This window comes from Phyllostomus discolor, chromosome 2 (genome assembly GCF_004126475.2).
Source record: "Phyllostomus discolor isolate MPI-MPIP mPhyDis1 chromosome 2, mPhyDis1.pri.v3, whole genome shotgun sequence".
Lineage (NCBI taxonomy): Eukaryota > Metazoa > Chordata > Mammalia > Chiroptera > Phyllostomidae > Phyllostomus > Phyllostomus discolor.
In genome coordinates, this window is record NC_040904.2 from 16,379,350 (window position 1) to 16,392,228 (window position 12,879).

At 32.8% G+C, this 12,879-nt stretch overlaps 1 protein-coding gene across 2 annotated transcripts in view; it reads right to left on the reverse strand.

Moving 5' to 3' along the window:
• NCAM2 (neural cell adhesion molecule 2) overlaps positions 1-12,879 on the reverse strand; it is a 415,656-nt gene that overhangs the window by 100,579 nt on the left and 302,198 nt on the right. The window lies entirely within an intron of this gene.

Consider the following 12,879-nt stretch of genomic DNA (forward strand, 5'->3'; position numbering starts at 1 on the left):
TGTTAATTATTGTATGTTTATAAATGCCTCTGGTTCATAGTTTATGACACATGCACACTTGCATGCATGCATATATATGTATGTATGCAAGCATTTTAATTATACATAATTAAAATGAAGAACAACCCTTCTTCATGAAATCTTACTTTAATAAGTTAATATTTCTTTTAAATTTTTATTTATTTATTTATTTTTAGAGAGGAAAGGGAGAGAGAGAGAGAGAAACATCAATGTGTGGTTGCTGGGGGCCGTGGCCTGCAACCCTGGCATGTGCCCTGACTGGGAATCGAACCTGCGATGCTTTAGTTCGCAGCCCGTGCTCAATCCACTAAGCTATGCCAGCCAGGGCAATAAGTTAATATTTTTAAAACTGGGGAATGCATGAGAGGAAATAACATAAGAGGTGTTTGGTGGTGAAAATATTGGGGTGTAGATTATCTTTAGGCCCCCAATCTTCTATGAAATGATTATATGATTAATAAACATGTATACATTACTTTATAGACTCTAAGAAGATGAATTTGTAAAACTGGATGTAAAATGAATACAGGCCTTCAAAATCAAGGAACTATGTTCACTTAGCTGTTATCACAATGGAATAATCTCTAAGGAGAAATTATTTATATTTTATTAAATGGCAGTTACATGGGCAGAGGGCTGAGCAAGAACATTTCAACATGACCATGAGTGCATTTCTTATTCAAAGTGTCCAGCATAAGAGTAAATAACAAAGTGTACCAGCACCTGAATTTGCCAATTTCTCAATTTTGAGGTCAGGAAAGGTATATGCCAGGCGTACCAGGAGACATCACAGAAACTTTTAAGACTGCCTTCAGACTTGGTGACAAGTCAGTTCTGTTTTGATAAATGTGCTTTTTGTTTATTAATATTTTGCCTTATTGCTGAGACTGAGAGCTGAGCACGCAGCCAGCACTCGTCACTACACTCCTGTCATTGAACGAGACATCCGGACTTGATTACTTGTTAGTACAAGCTTTTCACTTTCGCTTGTCATTTCCTCCCAGGCTCTGAAGGCTTTTTCCTCCTGAACATGGTTTATTTGTGGTTGGTACCCGTGACCTGAGTGAAGTCTTACTCCTTGCTGAGGGCTGGCCTGGATTCCAGACTGCTGCCTGCTCCTGAGAAGGCTGAAGCTGATGACAAAATACAACAAGCTCCGGCAACTAAAATATGAAATTATTTGACCTGGATTTCAAGTGTTATGAATAACAGAACCAGGGAACTCACTATACAAACTCACTATATATTACCCATTGGGTGAATCAAATTAAAAAGGATGACAAATGGTAAGATTTACAAACAATGAAAAAATACATTTAAGTCTTTTAAAGTCTTTTGTCCTCCTAAAACAATATTGGGATTATTGAAGTGTGTCTTACATTCTCTCCAAATAATTTATATACTGTGGTGAAATATTGTACTGTTTTCTAGACATCATACTCTGTGGTATAAAATTTTAGATGTATTTTCTTTAATATTTGATTTTTAAGAAACACAAATAATGGCAACAATTATTTTAATGTGTAATAGAGTACTCTACTTTAAAAGCTTTGACATTCACTCCTCTCCAATAAGTCACAGTATATAAAAATACCATTCATTTCTCTCTATTGTCATTACCACATCCATGTTCAAGGTCATAATCATTACCTGGTCAACTTTAGAAGCCCCGTCCTTCCTTGATTACTGGCCTACAAGTTTCTGTTTTAAGGTCATATTGCTATCTTTGCTAAAGTTTTCTAAAAGTTTTCTAAGATTTCTTAAACCAAAAACAAATATGGTTTATGAAGTTCTACATTAGCTGTTCTATGCATTTTCTCTGGCCTTGTCTCCATTTGGATTAACTTAGTTCCTTAAACTGTCATCATCCTCAGCCTTTCCTTCTTCCAGGCCTTTGCCTAGCTGTCTCATCTACCTAATCACTTTTTGATGTATTTCATCTTAATGTCACTGTGTATGTTCCACATCCCTAATTAAAGCTCAAAAATCTGAGAGCAAGGCCAATGTTGCCTTTCTTATGTTCTCTACAGTACCTGAATTTATATTTGCTACTCAGTATTATATACTCAGTAAATAATAAATTAATAAATGAAACCCAGGATAATTACACATTCCAGCTACCAACACTCCGTTTAACAGGAGAAAAAAAGTATACAGGTATTTGTTTGACTTTGCTAAAATCATAGAACTTGGGACTTTAATGCAGTGTTAATTCTATAATTACACATTTTCTTTCATAAGTTCTTAGTGCCTATTTTATGAAGAAACCAGCCCTTTAAATTAGCTAAGAATTAACTGCATATGTTTTTCTTTAGTATCTAAGATACCTTGATGCTTTGTTCAGTCATTAAATGTTCTCATTTGATTTATGCTGTGGGAAACTACCAAGGGAATAAAAGCTAATATATCCTTTGGCACATTTAGGGATGATTCAATTAATAAGTTCACAGACCCAGTTCTACTGTATGTTCGCTCCTATGCAGAATCAGTTATGGCAGTTAACTAGATGCAATCCATGTGTCGTGGGAATTCTAATGGCTACACGGAATACTAAATTAGATGTGTGTTTATTGCCAATTTAACCACAGTACTCGATGTGTGTTTCCCGTACTAAATTTGAACAACCAAATTGTACATGAATCTCAGCATATTTTATGACCCTGGAGTCAGAAGCATCATTTACATTGAGATGTGCCTATAGTGTCTTCCTAGCACACACTTTGACTTTTATTAGTTATATAAATATTGCTGATTATAAAAGAAGTTTGAATATAAGGTGAATGATTTCTCTTTCTACTACATTTTTCCTCGTCTTAATTATTTCTTCTCCTTAAATCATACATACAAATATTAATAAAAATATTGTACTACTTACTTGAGGCTATTCTGTCCTCTATTATTGCTTTATATATTGCATTTTCCACAAATAGCTTCAGTATTTTAAATATTATTATTATGCACAATTTCACATATAAATCTGGGAAACAAAGCTTCAGTGAATCTTTCATAAAAATTTCCGAGTCATCAAAAGGAGTATTGGTCACAGAGATACAGCAGAGTTAAAATTATTTTATAAATAACAAAAATGTCAGTTTCCCCAGAATCTGATTTAGCAGTAGTACATTTTGTAATTTATGTAATTTGGGTTTATTGATGTAAAACAACTTCAGAGTATGTCGCTGTATTAAAATTTAAAATAAAACTCTATCAAATAATGTGTAAGTTTTTATGTATTGATTTAATGTGCAAGTCATTAACTTTAATATGGTAAAGATAGTGCAACAACCACTATGGAAAACAGTATAAAATTTTCTCAGAAAACTAATAATGGATCTGCCTTTTGACCCAGCAATTCCACCCCTAGGATTATATCCTAAGAGCCCTGAAACACCAATCCAAAAGAACCCATGTACCCCAATGTTCATAGCAGCACAGTTTACAATAGCCAAGTGCTGGAAGCAACCTAAGTGCCCATCAGTAAATGAATGGATCAAAAAACTATGGTACATTTACACAATGGAATTCTATGCAGCAGAAAGAAAGAAGGAGCTCCTACCCTTCGCAACAGCATGGATGGAGCTGGAAAACATTATGCTAAGCAAAACAAGCCAGGCAGTGAAACACAAATACCATATGATCTCACCTTTAACAGGAACCTAAACAACAAAGCAAAGAAACGAGCAAAATATAACTAAAGACACTGAAATAAAGAATAGGCTGACAGTGTTCAGAGGGGAGAGGAGAAGGGGTTTCAGGGGGATTTCAGGGGAATTTCAAGGGAAAAGCGGAAGGGTTTATAGGAACAAGTATAAAGGACACATAGATAAAAACTAGGGGCAGGTGGAAATGGGAGGGAGGTCGGGAGGGCTGGATGGGTGGGCTGGGATGGGAGAAAAGACAGAAAATTGTACTTCAACAACAATTAAACTAAAACTAAAAAAAAAGATAGTGCAACAAAATAAATTTATTTCTTAACCTTCTCATTTCTACCAAGCCTTCACAACTTAAAAATAAATCAAAAAACCTAAAACATTTCCACTATTTTATCTTAAAGTGAATGGTTGTACATTCTAGAATGTTGCTTATCACATGCATCATGGAATGTGTCTAGCTCATGACATAGAAAACTAACAACAAAAACCCTCAGGATTATTGCCTGCATAGTAACAGTAACAACACCATCAGAAATAATAATGACAATGGAGATAGATCACAGGGTGCTTGTCACCTGCTGGTGCATGTTATGTACTGAAATGTAATCACAATTGCATTACATTAGGCATTATTAGTGTCACATTTCACGTTTCACCTCTTAATCGACAGTCTGAAATGTAGGGAAATATGTCATCCCTTCCCTACCTCACTTTAAGTTTCCTGAATGAAAATTGGTAACTGTCACATATTTATAACTTTCAAATAACCATAATACTGTTTAATTAAACTTAGATCATAATTGCTTTCTGCTAGACTATTGTTTATGTTGGCATGCATTTTATTTTTAGTGTGCATTTAATTAGAATACTTTTTTATTTAAAAAGGTGATAAACTATCATCAAAATTTAATTATTTTTACATGTACAGCAAAATATTGAGCCATAAAAGGAAAGTCAAGTTGTGATTGAATGTGCCTCATGTGTAACACATTTTTCAGAGCATTGTACCGTAGTAAACACAATGAAAAAATGTACATACAGCCTTCCTAAAACGACAGTTTATTGACATAGGTCTCCACTGTTAGTTGGCATTTTCAGGGCTAAAAGTATGTACTCTTTGTTTATGTTTACGTATGCCAGGATAAACATACTGTCTAGCATATTTTAAGGGTTAAGAAGTGTTAATTTAATAAATTTGCAGGATAATAATGTAAAACAGTTGCTAACATACTGTTATGTACAACAATTGTAAATAATTGTTTTATAACAAAATTAATAAATTAAAAAAATTGGAGAAGTTAAAATATATAGAAGCAAGAACACATTGCAAATAGTATGAACAAGAAACACCATATATAACAAAAATTTAATGAAAGGATTTTTTAACCTTTATTTTTATTTTAAAATGTTTTATTGTCAATTTCATTAAAAGGTAATCAAGTAGTTTCTATACCTATAATTCTAATTAGACTAACTGAACCACTATGTAAAAGTACTTTCGATTTTGCTTCCCCAAAATAAAACTCTAGATTTAGAAAAACACAAAATAAAGATTTTAGGATATCTATTACATACAAATATCTTTGCAACAGCTTCTGGGAAAACACAAATATGTGTTTCCTTTTTTTCCCCATTTGAAAAAGGAGAGATATTAGAAATAATTACACTTGTCTTTGATATTACATTAGAGTGGAAAAGTTTCTACTCATTCTAGGGAAGAACTTATAATTGTGTAAATAGAGATATTTTAAATAAAATTTAAAAATATATGTGAATAGATTCAGATGAAATCATTACCTTGGTTTATTAGAAAATAATCTGGAACTTTTACATATCCTTATTATGGATAAAGATCTAATATAAACACTTTTTTGAAATTATTAAAATAAATAATCATAATGAGACATGTTGCTTAGGGTAAAACTGTATTTAAATCAGTGTTTTGCACTGATGATTTAAGAGTACTGGGAACAAATAGTTATGCTATGAAATCAGAAAAAATCACAGAAACAATAAATGTATCATAATATATATTATGGTATTAGGTGGATAATTGCTCTTATAATTTTAGAAGACTTTCCGCAAGATAAAGTGATGGTTTTATTTAAAATAAAACAGAATTATCATTGAATTACATGTATCTAACAAGGAATATTTGATATCCTGCTATATATGAAGCATTTTGAGATACTCAGTGTGATGAAAACTAATAATTTAAAGGGGTGCATGGCTTTTTATCAGATAGTCTTCATCTTTATTACAGGGTCAGAAACAGCGTCTCTTGTCAACAATACTGGAGCAGAGAGGACATTTTACTCAGGATGGAATAAGTATGAAATAAAGGAATCTATGTGCGTAACTATAGTGAGTCAAATGAGCTATATAGGTTGTAAAACTGTGAAGACACAGAATCAGTATTATCTGACACTCAGGTTCCGCTTTAAAATATTGTGATGACATTACACCTCTAAGAGATTTTTTTCTTATCACGGCTCATTTGTATAGTTTCTATGCCACATCTGCAATTACAAGCACATTGAATTACATGTTATTTTATAATACTTTCTAAGATGTTACCTAAGCAGATTCAGCTTCTTCAAGGGCTAGATCTTTCCTAACAGTCCTTAAGAACATATCAGTACCATAAGGTCTGAAGTGCTTTTAAACAACATTTGATTTGTGTCAAACAACATCTATCGGGTTTAAACAAAAATGTGATAAGACTAATATAAGTGATAGCATCTGAATATGTGAGGAATGTAATGTTTTGGAATTTCCTGGAGAGTTCATGGAAAGTTTGGGTTAAAAAATGCAGCTAAATAAATAGTAAAATATTTTACACCTTTCTCTTTTAATATTCTATTCTTATTTTCTGGATATGCAGACAAGCTTTGTATTTTATTTCTCTTAGATACTGTCCTTGAAATTATCATACTGGATATAAAACCTATATAGTTGCTAGCATTAGGGACAATTTATTTCTGCAAATCAGCCATCTCTTTTAAAGTTTGAACAGCTTAAATGTACTCTGGAGAGTGTAAGAAAAGGAATCATAAGAGAAGATTTTAATCATGGATATAAAAGGTGTGTCTACTATGACCAAGGAGTTTTTCTAATATCTAAGTGTTTACTGAGATAATTTTCTTTAAATGTTAAAATTATGTTCACATCTTATTTACCTTGTACATGCAGCCAGTCATACTACTAAAATCACTGCTGAGACTATAAAACTTAAAGAAAGAATCATGTGACAAAGCAAAGATTTTTTAATTCTTTGGAATGCATGCAAATATGAAAGTGATATGAATCTGTGTTATACAATTAATTAATATTCCTATAGCCTTAATTTTTTTCTGATATTGATAACATTTATATTGCAGGAGAAAATGCATTTAAATATTCCTATTATGTATTATAATGTTTCAAATCCAAGGAATAAAAACGGGTGCAGAGAGCTCAGTGAGAAAAAAGTGTAAGTGAAAAATTCAATACTTCTTAACATGCATTGTTACCATGTAACTGTTAAATTAAATTTATCACATAAAATAATTAAGTCTAGTTAATAGATAATATGTAATGAGTACTCAGTGACAAAACTTAATAATATTCTAATTGTAATCAAACATACTATGTAATCGGTGCTTATTGCATTAAAACACATATCATATGCCTGTTATCTCCTTTGTTTTATAAATTGGAACTTAGTTCAACTCCTGCTTCTTAGTAAGGGTAATTCCTTTGAAATGTTGAAAATTAACTGGCAGGATGCCAAGCAATCTACATAGATGAATTACAAAAGAGGTTGAAGACACACACAAAAAGGCTTAATCTCCTTAGCACCTTAAATTCAGTGCTATTACAGCAAATGTGGTTGGTATCAAACTGTAAATGGCTTTATTCTTTTCTACTCATTTTTAGCCATTACACTGCAGATGTTGGAATCAGATACTACAGAAGTTTCTAATAAAGTTTTTTTTGTGTGTGACATTGTGTAAAGTCTTCACCATTTTCATAATTTCTACACTGCTTTGTTTCAAAGATGCAGAATAAGAATATTCTTATCGTTTCTGAAGTCAAATATTTATTTACACTAGTAACTTCACAGGGTATTACATGTAAGGTACTGAAAGTTTTATTATTATTATAAATTTGCTGCTAAATAAAATAGCCTTATAGTAATATAGACTTTAATTATCAAGAAATAAACTTATTAGATATTCAATATTAATCTTAGTTATTAGGTTGCAATAGTCAACCAAAATTTCTACTAATCTTACAATAAAAGTATAAGATTTATTACAAATAGTGGAATCATCTACATAGAAGTGTTCAAACGTTCCAAATACAACTAAACTAATCGACAAGAAAGATAACTGAAAGAGAAGAGCAGGCTAAATTTTAAATTATGACTATAATTACATATTGCAAATAATTATTTAACTCTAAAACTGCCCCAAAATACTATCGGCAAATGATAACAGTTGTACATTTTCTATTTTCCTACCACATGAATAAATTTGGCAATTAATCAAATTAAGATGAATATAATTATGTTACTTTCTACTAAAGAATACACTCTTCTTTCACTAATATGTTTATGCAACTTCTGAGTTTTACAGCATTCTAATTCATCTACTATAAACATTCTTTACCTGATTCAATTTTAATAAATTATAGTAAGTGCCTAGAGGGTAATAACTTCATATATATATAATAGAGAAGTTAGGCAAATATATGGGCAAATTAATGGCATGCTAAAGCTAAAAGTTATTCTGAAATGTAGTGTTAGGACAGAATGGTGAGCTAGACTCCCCAGATAATTTAGTATTGTCCTTGAACTCATTAGCAAATTTAATTGTAAAAAATACAGAATTCGAATGAACATATATGAAGAAATACTGCAGGAATCTAAATTAACTGAAGAAGAAGCTAGACTTCTAGAGACACACAGGTGATCTGCAGTGGATATTTAAAGGATATTCATCACGGGGAAAAACAAGAGAAGAGAGCTTAAATGGAGCATTCATTCATACACAGGTCAGATCCACAAAGGGACTTTTGTTTGGAGATTTTAAAAAAAGATAGAAGAAAATATGCCAATGGAAAATGAATGATTAAATTCTGATCATGTATTTATTAATATTAACATATAAAAATTTTAGTTTGCATTACATGAAATTGAGTCTATATTAGTAGAATTAACCCTTTATAGGTAAAGGGTATTGTTAAAAGCTCTGAACATCAATCTACCTGTAAACCTCAGCTAAAGCTATCCTATTTTGCAATTTAAAATTTGAAATAATTTACATATGTTGAGCACAACATATTTTCTAGAAATATTAAAATTGGTGTAAAGATAACATATGTCAAATCAAAATAAAATTCTCTGTATAAAAGACTGATGCATTGAAAAGAAAAAAGAATGCATATTAGGGCTTTGTAATTTAAAACAATCTTTTGTTCAATCAGTATGATGATTTAGTTGAGGACATATGATTTAAAAAATGAAAATTAAATTAAAAATACAGGAAATCCATAAATTAAAAACTGCTGAAAACTGAAACTAAGAATTTTTGTTCTTGTCTCCAGAAACTAAGGAAACCAAATATTTTTTTAAGGTTTAAGGTTGCATTAAAAATAGAATATAGCTCTGGCTGGAGTGGCTCAGTGGTGTGGCTCAGTCTGCAAACTAAAGGTCCACCAACTCAGTCATGGCACATGCCTGGCTTGTGGGCCAGGTCCCCAGTACCAGGCGTGGGTGAGACAGCTACACACCCCCTTCTCTTTCTCTCTCCCTTCCCCTCTCTAAAAACAAAAATAAAGTCTTTTTTTAAAAAAAGAAAAGAAAAAGCTAGGCATAAAAGGCCATACCTTGCCTGGTTAAAAATAAATATAAATAAAAATATATACATATGCATATGTATGTATAATTTTTAATATAGCACTGTGAGCTCCGATACTCTGTCTCCCCAACTAATATGAATTAACATCTCTAGAAATAACACACAATAACAACAAAACAAAAACTGTAGCATAACTAAGGCTTCTATAGAATAAACACAGTCTTGGAGGAGAATGAAAACTGGTTTCTCCCTTTTTATATTTTCCCTAATGGCTTTGTCTATGGGACAGGCTGTGGTTGAGGAGCTTCAAATTCACTGTGGAGCCAAAATGTGTCCATAAGTACAGAGATACCTTGGAAAGAAGCCAAACACAGGTTGAATAATTTGGAGGCAAGAACAGAGAGGAGTCAGAGAGGTAGAGCCATAACTGTGTGCATAAAACCACAGAAATCCCAGCCTAAGCTGTGACATTTGCATGCACAGGACAGATACAATCTTGCACAGCAAAGACTTCAGGAGTCAAATGAGATTTGAATCACTGCTGGCAACACAGAACTTAGGGGTGATTACCTGCTTAAAAACACTTTTTCCAGATGGTTGTCAAATTACCCAGACTCTGCACAACATAATATTTACAGTATCCAGGACAGAATGCAACAGTTCTTGACATTTAATGAGCCAGGAGAATATGACCGATTTCAATGGAAAGGATAATAAATCTATGCAACTCCCAAGATGGCTCTAATATTCCACCTTAAGAATTTTTAAACAGTCTGGTCAAGATGGAGGCATAGGTAGACATGCTTCGCCTCATTGCACAACCATAAGAAGGAACACAACTAACTTAAAAAGCAGAAACACCCAGAATTGTCAAAACATCACCCAGAAAAACACCCAGAACTGTACAGAAGCCCTGCACCCAAGGGTTTAAAGAAGCTATGTGCATCCAGATGGGCAGCAGGAGTGGAGATGGGGACTCCAGGCAGAGAGGACAAGATGTGGCTCAAAGAAATGAGGAAAGGCCCTGGCTGGCATAGCTCAGTGGATTGAGTACAGGATACAAACCAAAGTGTTGCAGGTTCGATTCCCAGTCAGGATACATGCCTGGGTTGCAGGCCTGTACCCCGCAGCAACCGCACATTGATGTTTCTCTCTTTCTCCTTCTCCCTCCCTCCTGCTCTAAAAAATAAATAAATAAAATCTTTAAAAAGAAAGAATTCTAATAAAAAAAGAAATGAGGAGAGGATAAGATGACTCTGGGACATCTCCTAAAGGGCCCACATCCAAATCATAGGGATGCCAGAAGGAGAAGAGGAAGAGCAAGAAATTGAAAATTTATTTAGAGAATTTCCCTACTTTGGCAAAAGAAATACATATAAAAATCTAGGAAGCTCAGAGAATCCCAAACAAGTTAGACCCAAAGAGGGCCACACCAAAACACATGATTATTAAATTGCCAAAGCTTAAAGATAAAGAGAGAATCTTATAAGCAGCAGGAGAAAGGCAAAGAGTTACCTACGAAGAAGTTCCCATAAGACTGTCAGCTGATTTCTCAAAAGAAACTTTGCAGGCAAGAAGGGCCTGGCAAGAAGTATTTAAAGTGAGGAAAAGCAAGGACCTACAACCAAGATTACTCTATACAGCAAAGCTGTCATTTAGAATGGAAGGACACTTAGCATGATACTCTCCAGTTCCAATCCATTGGGCAGGGGACAGCAATGGGGGAAAAATGAGGATAACTGTAGTTGAACAACAATAACACATACACACACACACAAGAATGGAAGGACAGACAAAGTGCTTCCCAGACAAGGTAAAGCTAAAGGAGTTCATTCATCATTACCAAGACCTTATTATGTGAAATGTTAAAGCCTCTTAAGAAAAAAGAAGATCAAAACTATGAACATTAAACTACCAACAACTGAATCTAACAAACAAAAACAAAAACAATCTAAGCAAATAACTAGAACAGGGATAGAATCATAGATATGGAGATCATTTGGAATGTTATCAGCTAGGAGGGAGAATGGGGGAAAAGGTATAGAGATTTAGAAGCATAACTGGGTAGGTACAAAATAGACTGGGGGGTGTTAAGAACAGTATAGGTAGTGCGGAAGCCAAAGTATTTACATGCCTGACCCATGGACATGAACTAAGGGCAGGGATTGCTGGAGGAAAGTGGAGTACTGGGCAGAAGTTGGCAAAGGGGATAATTCGGATAACTGTAATAACATAATCAATAAAATACACTTAAATAATTTATAAACAAAGAGATAAGAAAATCTAAGATGTATAGAAAAATGGAAATAATAAAATTAAAGCTAAAATCAACAAACTAGGAAACACATATATAATAGAGAATATAAATTAGTAAGGGCAAAAACTAATGTTTGGAAAGAACAATGTTAGTAAACCCTTAGCTAGGGAAGTATGTCCAATAAATAGTGCTGAATGATTTATATATATATGTATGGAAAGATAATACACACAGACTATATAAAAATGCACTCAACTGACTTTATCACTGACTTTAATGCAAAATTGAAATCAACAGAACATTAAAAAGAAAGTTTAGACAAAAACTGCTTTTTCATTAATTTCTTGACAAGCACAGTTTGTGAACAGATAACTAATATGGATTATTTGTACCCATTCTCAAGAGAATATTTGCTTTCTCGAGTTCTCAATTAGAAAATGCATCTTGTTTCACAATCAGCATCATCGTCTATTAACATTAATGTTACAGAAATTATCCCATAAAAACCTTTTGTCAATAAGAGTCTCTTATACATTCCCACTGAAGCAGCTATGTCATTTTAAGTATCAGAGAACTTCCTACATTGATGATTTCTGGATATTTATTGAGAATAATGTTAAATTTCTTCCTTTTTAAAGGATATGTATACTAAATTATTCTGAAATCACATGCAAAGGCTTAAGGGTCACTGTGTAGGTTCCTTTTACATTAGCCTTCACACTGCCCAAATCTCAGTTATAAAAGTTTTCATAATTATTTAACAATTCTCTTGGTTATCATCTCCACTTTTCAATAATAGGCACTATTTTGATGAAAATGTAAGTATTGACACATTCAACATCTTATGAGAATGTAAAATAATTCAAAACACCTTGAATAAGAAATGAAAACTTACTTAGAAACCTAAGAAAATACTGACCAATTATTGATAACTAATAATAAAAATTAATAATGTAGTTGAGTCGATATTGTGTTTTGGGTTTAGTGTTGCAAAAAACAAACACAATTTTTAGGTGTAACAGTACAACGACCATTAAGTATGTACAGCACTGTTCAATGTCCCATAACAGCCACTAGATGTCTCCAATAACTGACTTTGAGCAAC